Genomic DNA, 7112 nt, shown 5'->3' on the forward strand with positions numbered 1-7112 from the left:
AATTACAGCCTAATTAACAAAAACATCGTGTTATGCTTCTGTTAATGTAACAGGCAATATACCAAAGCTAAATGCCTATAAGAGGGGGATAGAAGGGAGGGGTATGGGATTCTCAGCATTGATGATGATGTCTGACTCTTTTATTGTACTTTATTTTAATTTTATCTTTTGTAGCTTTTAAGCTGTCACTTTATTTTCTTTCTTTTGTCTCTCTACCTTTTTTGACTTCCTCTTTCTTTGTGGAAGAAATGGAAAGGTCCTTATACAGATAGTGGTGGTGGTGGTGGTACATGCATAACTACAGGATTATACAGGGAACCATCAATTGTTCACTTAGGATGGAATGTATGGTGCGTGAACAAAACTGTCTCAAAAAAAAACAAACAAACAAAAAAACGGGTTGATGGATGAACCTTATATTGAGTGAACCATTATACTGAGTGAAGTAAGTCAGACAGGAGGACAAATGTATGATCTCACTGATAGGAACTAATTATATAATATGTAAACTCATAGACATGAAATAAAGGTTACCAGGATATAGACTGAGGCTAAAGAATGGGGAGCGGTTGCTTGTTATGAGCAGAATGTTAAACTAGGTTGAACTTTAAACATTTGGAAATGGATGGAGGTGACGGTGGTGCGTTATTGTGAGAATAACTAGCAGTGTTGAATGGTGTATGTGGTGGAAAGGGGAAGCTTAGAGTCACATGTGCCACCAGAAGGAAAGTTGGGGGTTAAAACCTGGGAATGTATAACACAGTGAATTTTGTGGACAATGTCTGTGATTAACTGTACACATATTAGAAATTTCTTTCATGAACTAGAACAAATGTAAGACACTATAACTACAAGTCAATAATAGAGGGATGTATAGGGATAGAATATACCTGTTGCAAACTATGTACTACAGTTAGTAATAACATTCTTTCATCAACAGTAACAAATGTACTATACCAATACTATGAGTCAGTAATGGAGGGGGTGGTTAGGGTTATGGGAAGATTTGAGTTTTCTTTTTTCTTTTTTCTTTTTATTTCTTTTCTGGAGTGAGGAAAATGTTCTAAAATTGAAAAAAAAAATTGTGGTGATGGATGTACAACTATATGATGATACCATGAACAACTGACTGTATAATTTGGATGATTGCATGGTATGTGAATAATCTCAATAAAAATTTGAATTAAAAAACTAATGAAACTTGATACTACTGTGGGGAGAGAGGGGATATGGATGGAAGTTAGAATTCTCTATACTGTTTTATGTGGTTTTCATTTGGAACCAGCATTGATGATGTTGTCTGACTCCTTTATTGTACTTTATTTTAATTTTATCTTTTCTTTTGTAATGTTTTATGTAATGGCAAAACAATGTTAAAATGAATTAATTGGGACCTTATAGGAACTCAAATGTTAATTTTCTTCTGTTTGTTAACTGTCATCTTGGATAAGGGGTTTGTATCATATTCCTATTTTGTTCTCATTCTCAGTCCTTCCAAACCTGATTCCTATCACATTTAAATCTATGGTCAGTGATTGAGTAACTTGACCAAATCCAGTGGCCTTTATTCTTTTCTTTGCTGCATTATTATATGCCTGTTAATTTACTCTTGAAGTATGTAACCATGAACTTCCCTAAACTAGTTATAAGTGAGCCTTAGCCTCCTGTGGTTCTTGTGCATCATTCTTATTCATATGACATTTTCCTGGTACCTACATAGGCTCTGTGCTGGTGGTGGCTGAGGATACAAAGCAAGGCAGTTATGTCAAGGAAGTCATTACTAAAGGGGCTGACTGATACATAAGAAACTGTTAAGAAACAAAATATTTTGACAGCATGAGGAAGGGTATCTACCATGAGAAGTCCACGAAAATATCTTGGGGAAAAAAAGTGATAATTCAATCTTAAAGGAAGTGTAGACGTTGCCCAGACAAAGATGAAGGGGAAACTCATTCCAGTTGGATGGGATACTTCAGAGCAGAAGCAGAGAGTGGATAAATAGCATGGTGTGTAATGTGCTAAATCTGTTTGGTGTTGGAGGTAGGATGAGGCCAGAGCCAGTTAGGAAGCCCTATTTCACATCATGGCAGGGAAGCATTTGTAAGTGCACACTGAGGTAAAGAGGGGTGGCTGCTTCAGGCTCTGCCCAGCAGCCCAAAGTGCTGAGGGAATTAATACCTGAGCATATTGTCAAGGGACACTGTTTGGGAAGCTCTGTCAGCCATGACGGGGAGCCAGGGAGGCAACGGAGTCGAGATTTGCATTTTAGCACATGGTAACAGTGTAGAGTAGATCTCAGGGAGATGACGACTGGGAGCAGGGTACAAGCTATGTATCTAGCCATAATTCAGGTGAGAGAGGAAGTCCTAAATGAGGGCCATGGTAGGAGGAGGGATGAAAGGAAGAGATGCAGTTGGGAAGTATTAAAGGGCAAGTTAGTTGGATTTAGGTTGGACATTGTAAGGGTAGAGTGAAATCAAGTATAAGAGTATGCAGCAGGAAGAATTTCTGGGGTGGAATGGAAATACAGTTCTGGATATGTTGAAGTTTATTTGAGCTGTTAAACACACAGGTTGGGGTACCTAATGGGTCGCTGATTGTATACATCTGAAGTTTGCGGAAGATTAGACATGATAATTTACATTAGGAGTGACTAAGGATGCGAGTTTCTATGTCATGAGATTAACTGCCTCTTAATTTCAAACAAAACCCTGCTATGAAATTACTTTCATGCGGTCATAAGCTGAACAGTTGAAAGGCTGGGCATAGCTAGCTCCTGGCCCCAGATGCTGGAAGCCAGTACAGGAGCAACCCCAGCTGGTGGGAGACTGGCTGTCTTGTCTTTTGTGTCCTGTTTGCTGCCATGTTAGCAATCGAACTGAATCTTCAAACTGATCCTTGATCGAGACTTCAGTGGTTCTTACCTTTATGCTGATGATTCTCAAATCTCTAGCTTGTTTGCTCACATAAGTTTCTGTTTGGTATCTTCAGCTGTTATCTGATACGTTGATGAATTCACATTATTACAAAATAAACTGACGCCTTTTATGAATTCCCTACTTCTCTCACTGAAACCACTACTTTCTCAGGCATGCACTCTGAGAATCTCTGAGTCTTCATTCCCTCAACAGTATATTTTGAAGCCCTCCTCTAGTTATTAAGTTTGATTCCTCCAAACTCTCCCTTTCCTCATCACCCTCTAGCTTGCTCAGACTCCGGTGCTCAGCAGTTCTCTGAACAGAGATAGTATTGCTTGTACACTTAGGTACTTCAGTTTACATTTCTGTTTGTTATTGACTAAACCTGAATTTTTCTCAACCATTTTTCATTATCACCCCCCTAAGTAGACATTTTTTCCTAATTGCCTTCCCTCAACCCATGAAATTTTAATACCACAGATATGCCGTATATCTGTCTATGTACTGTGGTCCTTTGGAGGGCCACAAACCATTGTAATGTCTAAGAGTTTTTTTTACCCTTCCCCAAGAACCAAGTTTTGCCTCCCTTGGGGGTATCACGCCCAGCTGAGAATGCATGTATTAGACCATGGGTTCTCAAGACTTTGTGGGCCATAGAGAGTCCTTTGAGAATATGATAAACACTATGGCTCCTAACCAAGAAATATACATACAGGCACATATATCCAATATCCTATAAGCAAAAATTCCAGAAGATTCATGAATCACAATCTAAGTATACCTGCACTAGACTGAATCCCTTAAGAATGCTTAAAGGATCTCATTCTATTAATCTGTATCTCTTGAGAGTGTTGAAAGGTGCCTGGCATATACAATAATTGAAACAGATAATATTCATTGACTATTTAGTACTTAGGTACTGTCCTAAATGTTTTATATGCATTATCTCAGTTAATCCTCGTAACAACCCTCTGAAGTAGGTTCTATTATTACCCCCATTTTATGAACAAGAAACTGATGTTAAGTTACTTGGCCAAGTTTATATGCTAATAAGTGGTAGATGCAGTAATTGAACAAGACCTGTCTGAACAGAGTGTATTACATAGTCACATTACACTATATTGTATTTACTGAATAAATTCTTGTTGAATGAATTGATGTCTTGTTTTGCTACTTACTGTCTTTCTGTATAAGATGTCTCCTCTCCTTAAATGGATTATAACCTCCAAAGGATAGGAATTTTAGTGCTTCCCCTGTTAGCATCTCTCACTAGAACTTAGTGATCTCTTAGAGGTGCTGTCATTGACCCTGATTTGTCCCTCTTTACTCTCCCCTCCCTCCATCCTGAGAATCTCATATGCTTGGAGTGGGGGTGGGTAGAGGCAGTGATGGATAATAGGGGAGTGGCTGATGTTGAGGAATGGCCAGTTTGATGGATAAGTGGAGAAAGAAGCTAAACTAGGAAGCAGTGTAAGAGTGGTTAAGAACCTTGCAAAGCTCTGGAAAGAAGCCAGATTCTACTTATATGTATCATTCTACTTACATGAAAAGACAAATATACAGTATATAGACAAACACAGAAAACACAAACCTAATCTATGATGACAGAAAGAGGATCAGTGATTGCCAGGGATGTGGGGGATTGACTGCAGAGAGTACAAGGAAACTTTTGGAGTCATGGAAATGTTCTTTAGAGAGGGTGGGTACATGGATATATAATTTTGTCAGAACTCAGGGCTCTGGATCTATACTGTCTGGGTTCAAATCATAGTTTTGCCACTTCCAAGCTGTATGATTATATATAGTTACTTAACCATTCTGTGCTTCAGTTTCATCATCTGTAAAATGGGTTTTACATTTTACAGGGTTAACAAGGAGATTATATGAGTTAAAGTGGTCAAAGTGCCTAGGATATGGTAAAACTCTAAAGACAGAAGCCATCATTCCCATATACTCATTTGTCAGCTCCTTAGCTATATGGTCTTACCCCCACCCTAACCCATTACAAACCATTTGTGGAGAGGAGCTGAGTCTGCGGGATAGGAATAAAGCTAGACCAAAAAAGGGCAACCCTCAGCCAGCAATTAATTTATATTCTTTCAAGCAGGTTTCCTTAACTATTAGTTCAACACATATTTAGTTAGGGAAGGAGAAATTTATTATATGCACTGAAGGTAATATTTTAATTTATTTGGAATAATCCTTCATTAGCATTTAAGAGCATGGGCACTGGGGACACAGTAGTAACTATGACAGATGCTCCCTTAGAACTAACAATCTAGTAGGAGAAGGCAAAAAAATAAACAAATAAAATTTAAAAATACTTTAGATGGGGATATGTTGAAAGGAAAAAAGGAAGGCAGAGTATTAGGATAGTACATGGTATATGCGTGTGATGAGGCCTTTTTAGACAGGGAGGTCTAAGGAGGTGACTTTTGAGTAGAAACCTGAATGATAAAGCAAAGATTCAGGAGAAAGGAGTTCCTGGCAGCAGGCCCGCAGTGTCAAGGTCCTCTGAAGGGTCTGTGCTTGGCATGTAGGAGGCTCAGCAGGGAGACCAGTGAGGCTGAAGCAGAGTTGAAGGCACTGAGAATTGCCGGGAAGAGTTGAAGAAGTAGGCAGGGGAGATTACTTGGGGCCTTTTAGGCCTTGGCAAGAAGTTTGGATTTAATTCTTAATATAATGGGTAGCCACTGGAGGATTTGAGGTAAGGTGAGTGATAAGATCAGATAAAACATAAAAAAAAAAATAAATAAAAATACACAGCTCTTAAGAGGATTTTTACGTATGTAAACAGCTCTGCAACCATCAACCAGAGCAAGACATAGCACATTTCCAGCATCCAGAAGGCTCCCTTGTTCCCCTTCACAGTCAGTGTCCATCTCCCAGAGGTAACCACTATTTTCTCTAGCATCATAGATTACTTTGCTTTTTCTTCAACTTCATATAAATGGAATTAAACAGCATGTACTCTTTTTGGTCTGGCTTCTTTTGTTCAATATTTTGTCAGATCTTTTTTATGTAGTTGCATGAGTGATAGTCCATTTTCTTAAAAATTGCTATTTTCTTAAAAATTGCGATATGTTTAACCAATATCTGGCTGATGTACATTTGAAGTTTTTTACTATTATGAATAAAGTTGCTTTAAACATACTTTTTTTTTCCTTTTCTGTAAGACATTTGCACTCACTTCTATTGAGTATATGGCTGGGAGAGGATTTGCTGTATCAGAACTGATTTGTTTTTAGAATATCACCTTGACTGCTGAGAATAAAAGGTAGTAGGTGAGCAAGATGGGAAGTGGGAAAATCAGTTAAGAGGCTGTTGCAGTAGCTAAGTAGGGAGATGATGGTGGTTTGGCCCAGGTGGCAGTGATGGAGATGGTGAGAAGTGGTATATTCAGAATATATTTTGAAGATAGGACTGACAAGTCTTGATGATATTGGGATGAGAAAATCAAGGATTACTCCATGGTTTGGGGCCTGAACACTTTGGTGAAGAAATGAGGAAAAGCTGGGGCAGAAATTTTCTTTGGGACCTGTTAAGTTTGAGATGCTTATTACATATCCAGTCGGTGATGTTGAATGGACAGAGGGAGATTTTGGGTTTGGGGCTCAGAGTAAAGGTTTGGACTGGAGATATAAAGTGGGAATCCACAGATAAAAATCTGTGGAACTGTCTCAGGTGACCAAGGAGAGTGGAAGACAGATGGGGAGAAGGGCCCAGGAATGAGCCCCTAGGAACTCTAATGTTAATTAATGGACCCAGTAAAGGAGACTATGCAAGAGTGATTGGTGAGGTAGATGGAGCAGTGGCACCTGGCAAAAACAATGAAATCTTCCCTCATAACTTATAAAGAATAAATATATAAGCTTGCCTTCTCAAAGTACAAGATTTCTATTTTAGCAAGTAATGGATCGGTGTAGAGTTTGCAGTCACCCTCAAGAGAAGAAATGGCTCGCTGCCAGCAGGACTTGGCTATAACCTAATTGAAAATATTAATATATTTAATAAAGGATGTGTCAACCTAAAGAGGGGTCAGCAATGAAAGTCTAATAAAGGGAGAGTCCCTGAGGTCCATATGGGCAGAACCATTCCAAGTGCCATCCTGGAAAGAGTGCTTTTAGCCAACAGATCTAGAGTAATTGAGGAGCATTGGCAAGGAGGCTCATTGCATAGAGATGGGAGTAGATA

This window comes from Choloepus didactylus, chromosome 2, assembly GCF_015220235.1.
Source record: "Choloepus didactylus isolate mChoDid1 chromosome 2, mChoDid1.pri, whole genome shotgun sequence".
NCBI classification, from domain to species: domain Eukaryota; kingdom Metazoa; phylum Chordata; class Mammalia; order Pilosa; family Megalonychidae; genus Choloepus; species Choloepus didactylus.